This window comes from Artemia franciscana, chromosome 11 (genome assembly GCF_032884065.1).
Source record: "Artemia franciscana chromosome 11, ASM3288406v1, whole genome shotgun sequence".
NCBI classification, from domain to species: domain Eukaryota; kingdom Metazoa; phylum Arthropoda; class Branchiopoda; order Anostraca; family Artemiidae; genus Artemia; species Artemia franciscana.
The window spans coordinates 10,968,660-10,987,551 of record NC_088873.1 but is presented as its reverse complement, the minus strand read 5'-3'; the positions used below and the strand labels follow the sequence as shown (position 1 = coordinate 10,987,551).

The window sequence follows — 18,892 nt, the reverse complement described above, 5'->3', positions numbered from 1 at the left end:
CAATTCTTAAGCTTTTCTGAACTCGCTTACCTGGTATTACTGCTTAAAAACGCCTTACAAAAAATGACTTCCCGAGTTTCAATAATCATTAGTTGTTGGATGCTTTTGTCACTCTTACACCGTTGCTTTCAGAGGTCATTTAAATCAAGAGTTTTGTTTAATTGTTTCCTTAGAGCTTTTTTCTATCTAGTTTTACTCTTTACTTTGTGTATTGGTTACAGTTGAGTTGAGGTTTCAATCAAAATATCTGGATATTTATCTTTTCTTTTCGCACTAACTGAAAATGTCCTCCATTTTACTTCTTCGTACTTTTTCCCCATCGGGCGTAGCCAGTGTGGTCTTAGAAATTATTTTCTATTGCACATAACATAGTTATATATGTACCTTTTTTTTTTAGGTGATACGCTTCAAAACTGTATCCTAGAATTAGCAACAATCGGCGATTTGAAACTTGTAGGAAAGCCCTCTTCTTTCGTTTTGTCTCCTCATGATTATATCACCATAAAAGATTTCAAGGTATTTAGATATAGCTTTCTTACAAACAAAGTATTGTTGGAGTTTATTTATTCTTCTTTTTATGGCCTTAGTACCAAGTGACATATAGCGATCGCAAATTCTGTCTGTCGGTCTATCCCGGTGTTACTACTTTAGGCACTTCCAGGTAAGCTAGGACGATGAAATTTGGCAGGCATATTAGGGACCGGACCAGATTAAATTAAAAATAGTCGTTTTCCCGATTTAAAAATGAAGTATTTTTAACTTACGAACAGGTGATGGGATCTTAATGAAATTTGATGTTTGGAAGGATATTGTGTCTCAGAGCTATCATAAACCCTGACCAGATCCGGTGACATTTTTGGGAGTTGGGGGGGGGGGACCTAAAATCTTGGAAAACGCTTAGAGTGGAGGGATCGGGATGAAACGTAGTGGGAAAAATAAGCACAACTCTTAGATACGTGATTGAAATAACTGGAACGAATCCGCTCTCTTTGGGGTAGTTTCGGGGAGGAGGGTTAATTCTGAAAATTAGAAAAAATGAGGTATTTTTAACTTATGAACGGGTGATCAGATCTCAGTGAAATTTGATATTTAGAAGGATATTTTGTCTCAAAGTTCTTTAAATCACAAAGATTTTAAATCCCGACTAGATATGGTGACATTGGGGAAAGTTTGGGGGGGTTCTAAAATCTTTGAAAACACTTAGAGCTGAGGGATCGGGATGAAACTCGGTGGGAAAAATAAGCAGAACTCCCAGATACATGATTGACATAATCGGAATGGATCTGCTCTATTTGGGGGAGTTGGGGGGGGGGGGGTTAGTTCTGAAAAATTAGAAAAAATTACGTATTTTTAACTTACGAAGGAGTGATTGGATCTTCATGAAACTTCATATTCAGAAGGACCTCGTAACTCAGGTCTCTATTTTAAATCCCAATCGGATCCAGTGTCATTGTGGGGGGGCAGTTGGGGAGGGGGATACCGGAAATCTTAGAAAATACTTCCTAAAGCGGAGAGACCAGGATGAAACTGGGCGGGAAGAATAAAATCAAGTCCAAGATACGAAACTGACATAACCGGACTGGATCTGCTTTTTTTGGTGGAGTTTGGAGGGAGGGGGAATAATTCGAAAAGATAGAAAAAAAGAGGTATTTGTAACTTACGAACGGGTGATCAGATCTTAATGAAAATTCATATTTAGAAGGATCTTGTGCTTTAGAGCTCTTATTATAAATGCCGGCCAGATCCCCTGACATTGGGGGGGGGAGTTAGAGGGGGAAACCATAATTCTTGGAAAACGTGAAAATTGGCGTATCTTTATCTCAGGAATAGGTGATCGGATCTTAATGAAACTTGATATATTGAAGGGTCTCATGTCTCAGATGCTCCATATTTGACTCAAATTGGATCCGGGGACATAGGGGGTTGGAGGGGGGAAACAGAAATCTTGGAATACGCTTAAAACGGAGAGATCGGGATGGAACTTGATGGGAAGAATAAGCACAAGTTCTAGATACGTGATTGACATAATTGGAACGGATCTGTTTTCTTTTGAGGAGCTGGGAGATGTTAATTTTGAAAAATTAGAAAAATTGAGGTATTTTTAAATTAAGGACGGATGACCAGATCTTAATGAAATTTGATATTTAGAAGTAACTCATGTCTCAGCTCTTATTTCAAATCCCGACTAGATCTTTTTACATTGGGGGGGGGGGGGGTGGAAGGGGAAATCGGAAATCTTGGAAAACGCTTAGAGTGGAGGAATCGGGATGAAGCTTGGTGGGTAGGATAAGAAAATGTCGTAGATAAGTGACTGATGTAACCTTACTTGATTTGCTGTCTTTGGGGGAGTAAGGATGGGGTTCAGTGCTTTGGCGAGTTTGGTGCTTCTGGACGTGCTAGGACGATGAAATTTGATAGGCGTGTCAGGGAGCTGCACAAATTGACTTGATAATGTCGTTCTCCCTGATTCTACCATCTGGGGGGGGGGCTGAAGGGAGAGGAAAAATTACAAAAAATGAGGCATTTATAACTTACGAGTGGGTGATCAGATTTTAATGAATTTTGATATTTAGAAGGAGCTCGTAACTCAGAGCTCTTATTTTAAATCACGACCGGCATAAAGCCTTTGATTTTCCTTTTAAATCAATCTATTGATTCATAGAATTTTGCTAGAGCTCTTACCATATGAGCTCTGGGCTCTTGGCTCTTCCGGCCTCGTCACAAGTGTCATATGAGCTCTTAGCTCTTGTTGTTGTTTTTTTTTTTGGGGGGGGGGCTATTTAGCTATTTATCTTTTTTCCTCTCTAATTTTCTGATATCTAGTGAAATCTCCACCCTCCCCTTCTTTCATTGGGGAATCCCGAATCGAATTATTTTACTTTGATATTTACTTTAAGAACAAAAGTTTAAAAGGTATATTTAAAACGAGCATGGATCACTTTATATTCTTTTTTTATTATTATTTTGTGTAAATTGGTTGATTCAATAGCTCGAAAAATATATATTTATATGATTCATTATATTGAGAGTTAAGTAGTAATATAAAGCGTGTCTGTTTTTGTAGCAGAAGAACTCCATGTTCGTAATCAACGCCAAATTTTCATAAAGATGCCTGCTGTATAGTTTGAGTTTAGCTTCACGCTTACTTACTGCTTACTACTACTACTACTTACTACTTACTACTTACTTACTTACTCCACGCTTACTTAAATGAATTCAAATACTAGAAATTGACCTAGGTGATAAAAATTCGGTGATGAAAGTGAGCTATTAAACATTTGCAAAAGCAATTTGTTACATAAGTGCATTAGATTTCTGGTAAAAGCTGAAAATAAAAAGAAACTTAGTGTCGTTCTGAAAGGAAGACACATCATTTAGAGCCTTTGGTAAATTTTTAAATGTGGCAGCCAATGCGTAAATTAAAAGATTTATGAAGGCACAAAAAAAATATAGACTTTCAGCAATGTTTGGGTATTGATATAAAAAATGTTGAAGTTTTAGAGTTTTAAAAATTATGACTGAATAAGTGGTTTAACTGCAGCTATATATCTTTTGGGGCTTATTTTTTTCTGGTTATTTTTAACCAGATTAATACTATTATCTGGTATTGAATATTGTTTTTTAATTTTAAGAAATTAATCCTACATATTCTGTGTTCACTTAGATATTTAGAATATTTTGAATGAGTTTATGTATGTATACCCTATACTGTACCTCAAAAGTCTTTACTAATCCGGTTGAATTTTACCTGTTTTATATCTCTTACAGTTTATGATGTGGGTGGCTCTCAATCAGGTCGAAATGTTATCATTATTAATGATATTCATGTTCATATCATGGATTACATTGTTCCAGCTGCGTGTAATCTTGAGGACTTCAGGCAAATGTGGGCCGATTTCGAATGGGAAAATAAGTTCACTGTGAATACTATTCTTACTGACCTGCACAAATATCTAGAGCATTTGCTTGGATCTACCAATATGAAGTGCTTGACACCAGCAAAGGTTTTCCCTTTATCTTTTCTTCTTTTTCTTTCTTTGGACTTCTAACACATCATATCTAATTAAACCTATAGGCATGGTTTATTTTGCGTATTTGTCTATGTAATAATGTTGTTGTTGAATTTTAACTAAGAAAATAGCATTCAATTGATAGGGTCATAGACAAGAAATTTCCAAGCATTCTTGGAAGGTTTTCGAAAGTGAGAGATGGCTAGGACGTGTTTTGTAGATAAAGGATTTCAGATTGCAAAGATTGTCCTTTTCGGCCATCCATCTAGGACCAAAGGAAAAGCAGGTCATCCTCGAGTTGGAGATCGTAAGGAAGGATTTAAAGGAAATTAGTACTGCTTAGGAGGAGGTAGAGGGGGAAGCTTTGGATAGAGCGGGTTAGAAGAAGAGTGTGTGAAGCTGTGTTGGTCTAAGGTGGCTAGGTGCCGATGTGAGCCCCTAGTAGTGGTAGTAGTAGTTCCATGTTGTTGTTTTTTTTTTGTATATAACGCGTTACCATTTTTGGGTAGCTATAAGTCTTATTTATCGTAGAATTAATGAAAGGGAACATGAACTTGAATGAATAATATCTATTATTACTAAATTGAACAAAAAGAAGCGAGCTTAAGTAAACTACGTTGCTTCTAGTGACAAAATTGTAATCCAACCTGACTATTCATAGATGGGGGTTAATGGGGGATCCTGGAGGACTGGCTTATTTTATTAGTCTTATAAGTTTACAAGCTCTCCAGGCTTGATTAGGGGCTAAAATTGAGAAACAGGGGCACAAATTCAAGAATATCATCCTATCAGGTAATGCCCTTTTAGTTCCAGTTCCTGGGTTGAACATTCACTATTTTGTTTTAATCTTTTCTTTTTGTGGCGCACAACAAAGGCCTTCAATTTTATTTTATTTTATGAACGTGGTAATATTTATTAACTGGAAGCCAACTGAGCCTAAAAATTGCATCTTCTTAACTTTTAATATAAATAAAGACGGCAGTTTCATTTCCCTTACTCTCTTGTCTTTTAGTTAAGTATTAAAGCGAAGCAAATGCTGAGATATGGGCTTCTTAAGTTGAATAAGCGCCACAGACTGTAATTCATAATTTTAACAAAACTTTTAAAATAGACTTTGTTCTCATGGTAATCCTACTGTCATTACAGTTAAGTTATTTTTAGCTATTGGGCTGCTATGGATTTTGAAAGTCTTAATGACAAAACAAAGATTCAGTTCAGTAATACTTAACCTTCGTATTGTCAATAAGAACTGATTGTTTATCATTTTATTGATTCATCTCTTTTGCTATCTTCATGGCAATATACTTGAATTACTATTTAGTATTATTTTAAGTAGATGTAACGAAAAATCTATCTCCATAGTATGTCAGTAGTATAGTAAAATCATTACTTTATTAGCAGATCATTATCTAATTCCGTGGTTAGTACCAAGGATTTGCCGTAAATAGTTTCTACTGCAAGGAAAATATAAAATACAGTCCTTTTCAAGCTGTCAATTTTAAACATCTGTGTATTTTATGGCCCATTAATTCCTGTATTTGGTGAATTCACACAGCTCTAATATACTCCTCATATATAAGATATAGGTTTAAACAACTTCTTATTTTGGTGATCATTATGATATTTTTGAGAAATGTATTTCTAGACTAACCTATTCAGGCCATATCTTGTAATAGCAGAGTGGACTGATACTCTACTTGGCAATACGGTGTCCAGGGATCGATGTCAGCTGTCGTATGGCTGAATGACAGGCTCGCTACCAGTTCCTGTGAAAAAGATCGAGCAACCAAAACGTCTATTTTACGCCCTATGTGTCATCAGTGACTCAGGAGGGTTCTTTCCTATTCAGTACTTTTTTGCCATGACTAGGGCTATTTCAACTGTTCCTAAATAGCTCCTTAAAAAAAGAAAATGTCTGTTTTTCCCTTTTTATAGACTCCAAGATGTATAAGTGATTTTTTAGAAAAAATTAATATATTTAAAAAAAATGGATTTTTAACTGAGAACTTTTATTGTGTGTTTTATTGTTTTTTATTTTGTTTGCTGAAGACGGCCCTTAGATATAGGGCTGAAATATTCGAATAGGTTTTGTTGGTTCACTGTCTTGGGAAAAAAGTCCTCATTATTCTCTCTTTTGTTGTTGTTTTATAGACTTTAGCAGGAAATTGCAATATGGTGGCAGCCAATTTGTATACCAAGTCAATTTTTGGAGAAGATACTCTTGCAAACATTAACATGAGAAGCCGTTAGGTGAGAACAATGGTTCTATTGTAGGACACATTCGAATTTGTGCAAAAACTCAGGTATTGTTCTTCTTGGCCTTTCTTTTTATTCTCTTTTTTTCCTGTCGTCTATCAGTTTATTTATAAGTCCTGCCATAAATATTGGTACTAGTCTAGATATTAAATGTAGTTGATAAAAGTACAAGCTGAGCGCAGCAGTTATGTTGGCATTACTGACTTATCGACATGTATACTAAAACGCGCCAAAACATTCCAGTCTGGTTTGAGTTGTTACTATGAAGTGAGCAGACAAAGTGAACCGTGTTGCTCTGGTTGCTCTTAATCAATTTGGAATAGAAAGGGTTCGTATGGTTGTGATACTAAAACTGTTAAACATTACGCGTTTTTTGTGTATAAGATAAAGATAAGATATATTTTCAAAAGGCTATCACGAGCTTTATAGAGCCGAATTCGCTTTATATGTCAGTTAAAGTTAAGAAAGAAAATTCCAATCAGTACATTAAGTTAAACACTTAAGATTAAAAAAATCAAAAGGGCAAAATCATCAAAGATAAAGGGCGAATCAGTAAACTTGACAATTAAATTACAAAATCACTACAATAAATCCAAAATAAAAATGGCAATAGAGGAAAAGGGGATTCTCTAGAATAAAGGGGATAAAACTTTTACGAAACCTGTCTGTAATAGCATGGATCGGAGAGTAAGTTGGGATTGCTAAGGAGGCTGACCGGGAGAGTCGAGGTCTAATGGGATTGTGAAATTTAGGAGTAAGTCCTCAGTATAGGGACTGGAAATGATTGATTTAGCGAAAAGCAAGCAAATTTTTTCCCTCCTTTCCTTTAAGGTGGTAATGCGTGCAGCTTTAAGGAGGAAAGAGTATGGGATGCTGCCTTCTTTGTAAATGATCCTGAGTGAACGCTTTTAGACTGACTCAATTTTGTCATTAAGTTCACTTGAAAGTTGTGAATGCCAGACCGGACATGCGTATTTCAATAGCGGCCTGATAAAGGACAAGTAAACACGGAGGGAATTTATTTTAGGACAATTAAATTTGTTTAGCAGCTTAAACATGTATAGTGAAACATTTGCTTGCTTAACATTGTTGGAGACGTGTGTGTCCCACAACAGGAGTAGATTTTAAGAAGTTGATCGTCATTATATGTGATTTAGTGGAATTTACTGTCATATTTAGATTCTTAGATTCATCCAAACATTGGGTTAGGATTTCAACGGGGTCACTTTTAATATTCCTATGACGTACTTCAAGGATCGACAACTCATCCACAGATTTCTATCTTTGGGGGAATTCCCTGCCGATTTCGTTAATCATGACAAGGAATAAGAGATGTCTCAATAAGGTTCCTTGAGGTATTCCACAGTACCTAGGGGGGGGGGGTTGGAGTAAATATTTTTGTATTTTACAACTTGTGATCTGTTTGAAAGGAACGATATAGCAATATTTACTAATATCGGGTCAATTTCAAAGTTATCCTGTAGTAAACGAATTAGGATTTTGTGGTCAACTAAGTCAAAGGCTTTTTGGAAATCGACTAAAACCAGGTTTAGCCAAACATTTGCTTTCTCTAGTTCACTTAGGATGGTGTGAACCAAGTGTACAAGGCGTTATACCAAGTGTTATACCAATGCGTGGTATAATTTTAATTCTAAGCCAGTCACAAAGGAACCCTTCGCAAAGCTTAGAAAAAAAAGTGGAGTAAGTGTGATAGGACGTATGTTGGTTATAGTCAGATTGGACGATTTCTTTGGGATGGGTGTTGTAAAACCTAGCTTCCAGCAACTTGGGAATTTAACCAGTTTTGCGATTTGGGTAAAAATATCAGATACAGGTCTAGCAATTGTGTCTGAAAAGGCTTTAATCAAGTTAATTGGGATGTCTAATGGGCAAGTACTTGATTTTTTGAGCTTTGGATTTTATTTATAACATCAGAGGGAGAAATATAGGGGAAAGAGGTGGAGGGAGGAATAGTTTCACCTAGGCCAGTGTAAGAGGGAGACTTTCACTTAGCAGTATCGCACTGTTAAATTTTTTTTTACATAAGGAGTAAGTAACCGTAAAAGATACGGACGGCCTTGCGTGGCTCGGAACACACAGGCTATTAACGCCGTTAGATCAAGAATTAATTGAAATCCTGTCTCAAGACAAAAAATTATGGCTCGGAAAATGGGTGTTGCGCCAAGAACCATGAGTCATTATCAAACAAGACTTGGGCCTTTCATATGACAAACAGGACAGCGCCTTACCCTTGCATTAAAAAAATGGGAAAAAAAAAAATCAAGACGTCCGTTATCGTTGTACGGTAAAGAGTGTTACAAAGAAATCATCTTTACAGATGAAACGATTTTTACTATGGATGAAATTTTCAATAAACAAAATGACAGAGCTTATCCACAGTCATGCAATGAAGTTCTCAAACTGGTGCCAAGGATCGCACGAGGTCATTATCCTGCCTCAGTGTTGGTTTGGTGGGGAGTGTCCTATGACGGCGTCAATGTTTTACATTTTTGTGAAAAGGGCATTAAAATGGCGGCGAGAAATCATTTGTAGAAAATTTTAACAAAAGTAGTAGAGCCTCTAAAGTAAACCATGTTTCAAAATAGACCATGGATGTTCCAACAGGACGTTGCATTCTGCACATATGGCCAGAACTACTCAACAGTAGCCTAACAATCATGTACCCAAATTTATTAGTTGTAACCATTGACCGTCAGCCAGTCCAGATATTAATTCACTTGACTACAAATTGTGGTCATTTTTAGAGGGTCTGTTCTGTACCAGACGACACAACAATCTGGGCTTATTGAAGCAGGTAGGCTACTGGTAGAAACTGTGGGCAATTTTTCTCAAGAAGTCGTCCGTACAGCGATCGATGAATAGCCTAACAAACCGTTGTTCAGGCAAATGGCGAATATTTTGGTTAAATTTCTTTATAGTTTATTATATCAGTAATAAATGTGCAAAATATTTTAAAATCAAACCAGTAGTTTAATTATTTTTGGTTAAATACCTTTTATCAGTATTTATGGCACGGCCTTCTTGTTCCTCCTTTCTATCTTCATATCTCTTTAATTGTGGTGCAGAAGTAATACTTTAGTTTTGTGTTTTGTTGTTGTTGTTTTTTTTTTATGTTGCCAATTTTGGTTTCAGGGAAGGGGGCATAAGTGCAAAACAAAACAAATGGGTTAATATGTGGGAAACGCCGGAAACATTTCCTCATTCTCGAGGACATTGGTACAATACAAGGGACCTGCACAGAGGAGGGGAGACTAGGGGCCCAGCCCCTCCTGAGATCCTAGATTCTCCTGACTTTTGGAGCACTTCTGATTCGAATAATTAAATACATTTTCTAGCTATTGGGATGTCCCCCAAAAAAAATCTTATCACGTGTCTGGTGTTTTATGTATAAATAAAACATAAATTAATATAACTACAGCTTAATTACTACAATTACTGACTTAAACTACATGACTTGAAAACACCTTGAGAGCTTCTTCTTGCTACCGAAAATTGAACAAAAATTTAAGCTCGGGCCGGATTAATTAATATGGCTATTGTAAGGCATTGGCATATGATAATCGGATCATAATCTTCAATGATGACTGATTTACAACTTGTGCTTGTTGGTCTACCTATTGTTGGTTTCTCAGACATATTTGAGACCAGAAACAACATTTGTTTCTATCTTTATTATGGAGAGTGGTTTATAAGCAAGAATTGTACAACGCACCCAAAAATAAAGAAAGGGGTTAGATACTTGTACTAAGTACATATTATTGACTACTTATGTATATTTGATGGTAAGAATTTTTTTTTCCGGAACCAAATTGTTTTTACTATCAACTAAACTGGAAATACAGGAACAGTCCTTATGTTTTAGGCCAAAGTAATACAGAAGCATAACAGTTGTAGAAGCATAACAATTATGCTTCAATACATGATGTATTTTTAGCATTACCAGTATTACCAGTGTGTCAGGAAAATAGAGAATGATGATGGTTTCAAGCAGAAACGGCGTTTTTTCTCTGCCATTTTCTTATAAAGTCGTTAAATCTCTCGAAGAAATTTTATGTCGGAACGCACTTTTAAAACTTTTTAGGAATAAACAATTATAGCGTTTAATTATAGCGAAGAAATAAAACCAAAATGTCGCTTATGCAATACTCCATGTTGTTCAGACCATGAAAATCGGGCTGTAATAGTGATAACCCCCCCCCCAAGAAAAAACTGCGTAGCCGAGCCTAGCCTTACGTATTCAACGCCAATTATACTTTGTCATATTGATTTTATGTAATGAGAAAGTCAATGTCAGAGGAAGCACTATAGCATTCCTTATAGTAAAGAGTCATAAGGTTTCAATGTTTTATTATCTATTTATTATTATTCTTTTTTCTAGAGGCACTTCACATGAAAGGAATGTTAAAATAAACTTTGGTGGGGCTCATTCGATTGGAAATCAGAAGTTCTTGTGCCCTTTTAAATTTCAAAAGTGATTGGAGAGAAGCTAGCCCCTCCCTGACGCCCTCTTTTCACCAAATACATCCAACCAATATTTTTACATAGTAACACTTTATGTTACTATGTGTAAAAATATTTCTATGAGTAAAAATATTTTTGCACAGACAAGGGTAATACTGTAGTGGTAATGGACACCAAGGACTACGATTCAAAATTAAACGCTTTACTGAAAGATGAAAAAACGTACAAAAAACTTTCTTTTGACCCGACGGACTCGTACATAAAGAAGTTTAAGAACGAGTTAAAGAGCTTGAAGGAAGAAGGGAAGATTACACCTCAACTTTTCTACAAATTCTTACCAAGAAGTTCTTTGTGCCCTAAATTATATGGACTTCCAAAAATACATAGGCCAAATCTGCCATTACGACCAATTGTTGCGAGTACAAAGTCACCAACAAGTGCGCTGAGTAAGTGGCTAGCGTCATTATGTAAACCACTCATGTCTACACTAATTTCTTACCTTAAGAATTCGTCAGAACTTGTAAAAAAACTAAAAGAAATGAAAATTTCTTCAAATTCTATAATTTCAAGTTTCGATATAGTGTCAATGTATACGAGTATTGATGTAAAAGCCGCAGAAATTCTTCTTGAAAGAAAGATACTAAGAAATTTGGACTTAATTAGTGGTGAAACAGTTTTGGAAGTCGGTGTAATTATGAATTTAGTTAGGGTGTGCAACATTTTCTCTTATTTTTTTCAATTCAAAGGGTTTTTTTCGAACAATTAAATGGTTTACCCATGGGGGCCCCTTTAAGTTCTTTATTAGCAAATTGTTTTGTAGAAAATATTGAAACAATAGCGTTAGATTCATACTTTTTAAAACATAAATTTTGAGGGAGATATATGGATGACATAATTTCAGTATGGAATTATGGGGTGGAGGAATTAAAAAGTTTTTTAGAACATCTTAATTTTTGGGGAGGTGATTTAAAATTTACAATAGAATTAGAAGAGGATAATAAACTTCCTTTTCTGGATGTTCTTCTTTTAAAAAAATGAAAATAGTCTGGATTTTAAGATTTACAGAAAATCTACTAACAATAACAGATTTTTGTCGTTTCTCTCCGGTCATGCTCGCCAAGTAAAAATTGGTTTTTCCTTAACTGACCGCATTTTAGAATTTGCTCTCCAAAATTCATTGAGGAGGAATTATTGTTGTTAAAAGAGATTTTATTAAGTAAGCATTATTCAGGTTGATTAATTGACCAGACTTTTTCGAAAAGAAGGAAAAAAATTCTAGAATTTTCTGACGATATTCTGGAAACAACAGAAAAGGAAGACATTTTTTGTTCTCTATCATATGTTCCAGGTTTGAGTGAAAAACTTAAAAGAATTTTACAAAATAATGGTTTAAAGGTAGCTTTAAGAGGTAGTAATACTTGGGCTAGTTTTTTAAATTCTGGAAATGATCGGACTTCCGTAGAGCAACAAAGTAGGGTTTATAAAATCCCATGTACTTGTGGAAGCTCTTGTGGGACGTACTTACCAGAATTTAAAAATGAGATTGCTACAACATCATAATTCTATTTCATCGTCTTTAAAGCAAAATACCAAACCTGAAGATTTCACGTCGGCCCTCTCGGAACATATCTTTAATTATCCAAATCATTTTATTTTGTTTGAAAATGTTTCTTTGATTTCTAGGGACCAAGGTTTAAAGAAAATTTTCAGGGAAACAGTCGAAATTAAAAAATTTCTATTCAAGAATAATTCCATAAACAGAGATACAGGTGAATTTGAGTTGAACTCAATTTATGATAATTTACTGAGGTCAAATAAAGTAAATATCACCACACCTATGACCTCTGTCCATGTAATATGTCAGATAAATCTAATGAACCGGAACCGAAAAGGTCAAAGAGATTGGCTTCCGCTGTTGCATTGAAAAAAATAAGAGCAATAAACTATATGTAATTAGTTTATTAGGTATAAATTTTGTTTATTTTTATTCATGTCTTTTAGTTTTACTGCTGATGATGAACACTGTATATGTGTTCGAAATATCCAGTTAAATAATTTTTATCTATTCACTGTCAATAAAAAGGTTTCATCCCTATTTTGAACTGTTTTACTCTTACATAGTCATTTCGTTATAACAGTCCAAAGGTCAAATAACTATGCCTCCAAGGTTGACAAAACCCCCACAGCCTGGGGGACAAGGGTTGCAAATTATGCGAGTTGCCAATTGTTTATAATGTAAGGTTTTCATGGAAGGGGTGATCGTATTCACTTTGGAAGAGGTTCATTAGATGGGAAATCGAAGGTTCTAGCTCCCTTTTTAAGTGTCAAAAGTTATCGGAGGGCAACCAGCCCCCCTCTTCCCCAACAACGTTTCCCCCCTGGTGCATCCGATCAAAACTTTAAAATGGCCACTTTGTTCAAAATAGTTCAAAGGCCAAATAAGTATACACCCAGAATCGACCCCCCAGCTCTCGGGGCAAGGACTATAAATTATGCTAGTTGCCGATTGATAAGATACAAGTTTTTTGGGATGCGTCGCTGAAGGGGGGGTACTCATTCATTTTATGAATGAGGAGGGGACTCATTCGATTGGAAATCGATAACACCGCTGCCCTTTTTAAATATCAAAAGTGATCGGAGGACAACCAGCCCCCACAACCCCTCCCTCCCCATCGCCAAGCCCTTTTTCCCCCAAATGTATCCGAACAAAACTTTCCAATAGCCATTTTGTTCAAAATAGCCCAGCAGTTAAATGATCATAACTCAGGAGTTGGCAAAGCTCACTCAGCCCCGGGGCAACGGCTGTAAACTATGCAAGTTATCCACTGTTAACATAAAGGTTTTTATGCAAGGGGTGATCATATAAACTTCGAAGGAGGCTCGTTCAACTGAAACTTATAATAACCTTTGTAAGAGTCAAAAGTGATCGGAGAGTAACTAGTCCTTCCCTCTCCCACGCCATCTCTTCCCCAATTGCATCCGGTCAAAGTTTTGATATAGCCATTTTTGTAAAAAATAGTCCAAAGGTCAAATAACTATGCCTCTAGTGTTGACAAACCCCCCACAGCCTGGAGGCAAGGGCTTGGATTTATACAAGTGTCCCATTGTCAACATATAAGGTTTTTATGGAAGAGATGGTCGTATAAACTTTGGAGGAAGCACATTTGATTGTAAATTGAAAGTTTTTGCTCCCTTTTTAAGAGTCAAAAGTGATTGGAGAGCAACCAGCCATGCATCTGGTGTTGACAACCTCCTCCTCCCCAGCCTCCGGGACAAAGGCTGTAAGTTACGCTAGTTGCCTTTTTCTAACATATAAGGTTTTTTAAGATGGTCACACAGAATTTTTAGGGGGTCTTTCGATTGGGAATTGAAAATTCCAGTGCTTATGTTAATAGTCGAGTGATGGAAGGACAACCACAACCTACAAGAACTCTTTTCCCAAATGTACCCGATAAAAGTTTTGAAATAGCCAATTTGTTTAAAATAGTCCAAGAGGTCAAATAACTATCCCTCTAGGGTTGATCCCCCTTCCTTGCTCTTTTAATGTGACCCCTCTCATCGACAAAGGTCGAAATTTCGTAATTTCTTTTTTTTTCTAACTAGTCAAAAGGTCTAATAGTTATGCCTCTAGGGATGCCATGCCCTCTTCAGCCTCGGATCAAGGAGTGTAAGTTATGCAGTTTACCCTTTGCTTACAGGAATGATTTATCATTAGGAAAGAAATCTGTCTTATCAAAAAGGCAGATCTTAAGTACCGCAGAGGGTATTAAGTTCAAACTATAAGGACATGATTAGGTAGAAGTTTTAGTATGGTTGGAGGGCTGTCAGAACCCCTCTCATGCCCTTTCTATCTGCCCTGTCTCTAAAAACATTCGATCAAAATTTTAAAATAGCTAGCTTAACCAGAATGTTCTAAATGTTAACTATGCCTATGGGGATGTCATAACCCTCCAGAGTTTTGGAGAGGAATTTCAGAAACAATCATATTATGTCATGTGCATGCTAACTGTCAAAAGGGCTTATCAGTAAAATTTCAGGAACGACTGAGGGCATTTTAAGGCTCATTTATCCTAGTAAAGGTGGTCTGGATGGCTTCTTGTGACTTTTTCTCTTCCCAAATAAAACCTTAAAAAAAAAAAAAACAATAAGGAGAACTTTAAAGGACTGAAGTTTTGCAGCCATAGAAGAGTCTTCAATACTGATAGATCTAACTGCTTTACCAAAGATTGTGTCCCTTGAAGGCTATGTTTGATTATTTGGAAAGAATTAGATTGATGTAGTTGACTCCCCACATCAGGGGAGTCAGGGGACATAGGATATTCTTCAGAGGAAAGGAGCTTTGGAACATTTGTGAAAATTCAAGTTTAAACGCGCTTAAAAACGTCTGAAAACTCATTTTTGGAAATTGTTTTATAATGGACATTGGACCCCTGATAGAAATAAATTTTAAAGGTGGCATGTGCCTGCCCTACGTCTTAAATAGCACGTTCTTCTTCAGGTGGTAGTGAAGAATAGTTACTATTTAGCAAAGACGCTACTCGTTTAATTTCAAAATATTACACAATAAACAATACACCCGCATCAAACAAACAAACATTAAGTATTGGTGCTTGGCTTTTACTAAAATTGTCAGCAAAGAATTACCTTAGACGACAGTTGGGTAGTGTAACCCAGCTTTCAGGTGGGTGATGGTGAGCTTCATATGAGCTTGGCTTTTTGCCACCTTCATCGCTAATATTAAAGTGCCTTCCACTTCACTCAACCCCTGTGCCCAGCACAGGAGACAAAATCTAGCAGTTGTACCACGCGCTATTCCAACTGTCCCATACATCTCGTCTTTTACTTGTATGTGATTTGAAAATAGTATCGTGGCAAACCAAAAAGTACACCCTTTGAATCGCCATTGTCAAAACCTTATCCAGGAAAATTACAGCCGCATTCGTTATTAAGATGGAAAATCAGTGTTTTGCAATAGTAGCAGTGATACGTCCCCTTTTTTCTCCTGCTTTATGTTCTTGGTCAATATTGGGGTACTGGGACATCATAGAATGTTGTTCAAGGGCTCATTTACAAGCTAATTCGTATTTCTTGTCGTTTTTTGTAAATTTGACTCGATAAAGCTGTGATAAAGTGCCATATGGTACCTTAAAATAGAAATTTGGATGAAGTTTCCAGAATTTAAAAACTAGGCAGGACATGGCTATCATAGAGAGCTAATTATGAGGCCATTTATAAATTACGCTCTATGTTCACTTTTTATAAGTTTGACTTTTATTCGATTTTACTATTTTCCAGCGGGAAATTATTAGCTCTGCCAGTGTTCAAGACTTCTATGGCTACAAAACGACAGCTCTTTAAGGTTTTCTTTATTGTTTAGATTTTTGTTAAGGTTTTTTTTGGGAACAGAATAGGATAAAAGGAGCCATTTAGACCGCCTCTACTTGGACGAATGAGCCTTAAAATTCAAATATATGTAAACACATGTTTTCTCACCTATTATGAAAAGTTCCAGAAGTTTTTTTTTTTTTTAATTTAATAATGGTGGAAATTTTTTGCTGTCGTATTTTTATGCTCATCAAACAAAAATGTAATGATGTGAGGCATTTGATATGCCACCATTTCGATGACTTGCCGATCGCTCGTAACAATCAAAGTTTGTGGGGCGTTTCGATCTGAATTCAGCCTAAAGCTTCGACTCATGTTTTGTAGCTAGAAATATAAATTCAGTCGTAACAAAAGGTTTGAATGCTGAACTAAAACCTAGTGTTGGGATTTTTTCTATAATAAATTGTATTATTATCTCCCTAAATATTGTGCTTGTCCTAGCGAAATATTTTGAAGCGATTGATTGTAAAATCAAAGTGTACGAAGTTCTGATCAGTGTGGCATCAACAAATGAAGTTTCACCGCTGTATCAAATTATGTCTTGATGAAATGAAGTCAAGAGGAAGCCAGGCTGATTGAATTCTGTTTTTCAAGTTTTTTTTTTATATATTTTGTGCTAGTTACTTGATTGAATCTCAATTTGCTTCATTATAAGTAAATTTTCTATAAAAATGAAAAATTTTAAAAACTTCTACCACAGAATCATAAGAAACATCAGAATGATTTGGGCGTGTGCATAATTTTTTCAGATGTAAATTTGCGTAATTTCAGAGTGTAATACATTTAAAGACAGATCCTTCTTGTGGAAATACAGTAGCAAATACAATAACAAGGAAAAAATTCTGTGGAGGATTTTCACAAAATGACTGGTAATATTGTAACACAAAATTAGAAATTTGTCTTCTTTGCTAGTTTTGCTCATTTTTTGTAAAGTTATTCGATTTGGTAACTGGACCATTCTAATGTCTATAGAACATTACCTCTAAGGAGGCATGGGCATTTTTAAGCTGATTATTGACTTATTTCTGTCTTTTTCTTAGGAATGGCTTTAATTCTTGGTGATAAATTGAATGCTATCCAAAGAGTTATGCCAAAGCCCACTGATGTGTAAAGTGAATTTTTTTCTTTTCAATTGGTTTGAATTATTTTTTGTTTTGCTTGGTGATGAATATTAAATGGCTTATTGGTGTTTTGGAAATGTATTCTAAAATAAAATATATTCATAGTTAATCCCAAACTAGGTTGTGTCTACTTTCATGCATCATATCTTCATCGCATGGAAGTATTGCCATTTTATATTCTCTGGGCTCTATTTTAACAATAGCCATAATTCAGGGTTTTTCTGTGTGGAAATCCGCTGATGCCGAACGACCGGGACACAACAACAACGGGGAGAAACGGTAGAATTGTATCGCGTTGGCAACGCTGGTGATTCTTTACCATGTGCAATCATAAAATAGTCTAATATCTTCATTTTTTCCACAGACGTAGCTATTACCCCCGAAAACTAAAACTTTTGAAATAGGAAAAGAGCCTTTAATCACATTCTTTACCATGTGCTATCGTAAAATAGTCTCATAAAGTAAAAAAATGTCGAAAATATTGCGTTCAGATTCTGTCGTTAATTTGGAGTGTCGGTAAATTTTGAATAGAGCCTGAAATAGAATAAATGAAAAATAGACAAAAACTTATCTTTGTCTCTGTTTTATCAACGGCATCGTTAGTTCTGACAATTTATAATTTATCATAGCATTTACAATTAGAAATGGTTAGTATAATTATATCGTTGCGAGAATGCCTCTAACGGCAAACTTGTAGGTATAATTGATGGAAGGAAGACCAAGAACATAATGGGCAGGAAGAAAGGTTCAAGAAGGTCATAAGAATATCAATAGGAAAATGTCTTCGGCGTGATTGTTAAGCAGTGTCACTATAAAATGGTGGTACTACAAGATGTAAAGCTTAAGTTTTGGACTTGCCATATATGCCAATAGGTTAAGTTACAGTAAACTTTAGAACATAAAAACTTTTGACCAAGTTTTTGGTGCTCTGGAAAAACAGGAAAAGGAGTTTATTCTATCTTGCCGTTTTTTGAGAAAAGTGAATACGGTGGTGTTAATTTTCACTTTCGTTTTTATAATTCCATTAACTTTCCTTTTTTATGTGTAATTTTTCAAAGAATTAGTATGGGTTGTGTCCTTGTAGTGGAGAAAAGCCTTTCTAGTTTCGGGTTACTTACAGAGAGAGTTGAAAAAAGGATCGTTCACAATAAAAAGCTATATCTTCGATTTAAAAACTTTAAAGTACACTTGACAATTTATTGCACTGGATTCATCTAGTCAATTTTAAGGAGTATCTGGTAATTACGATATATATATATATATATATATATATATATATATATATATATATATATATATATATATATATATATATATATATATATATATATATAATATTGCATTTTTATGTCACTTGCTCCTATGTTATTTGTATAACATTTGTATAACTATGTCCTTTTTATGTTATTGCACATTACTTGCTCCTATTCACCATTTTCACGAGAAACCGGCAATAATTCTCCAGTCGACTACACACACTCCTCTTGACCTCCTCAAGAATAAAGATATTTATGTTTAATCTCTATCTTCGATGGCATATCAATACTTCCAGGGAAATCCCCATGTTGTTTTTCGAGACTGCTCAAACTAGTAGGGGAAGTAAATTTGTGTATGATTCGTAACCGGGAGGATATGATG

At 35.5% G+C, this 18,892-nt stretch overlaps 1 long non-coding RNA gene across 2 annotated transcripts; it reads left to right on the top strand.

Moving 5' to 3' along the window:
- The first annotated feature begins 231 nt into the window (after window positions 1-231).
- On the top strand, window positions 232-18,487 carry LOC136032798 (uncharacterized). 2 transcript variants are annotated; one of them, XR_010618785.1, is made up of 4 exons: window positions 367-516; window positions 3,769-4,004; window positions 6,162-6,313; window positions 10,666-18,487. It is a non-coding gene; the product is annotated as an uncharacterized LOC136032798 (long non-coding RNA). The 2 variants fall into 2 exon arrangements; XR_010618784.1 differs by having other exon boundaries at window positions 232-516; window positions 3,769-6,313.
- The last annotated feature ends 405 nt before the right edge of the window (window positions 18,488-18,892 follow it).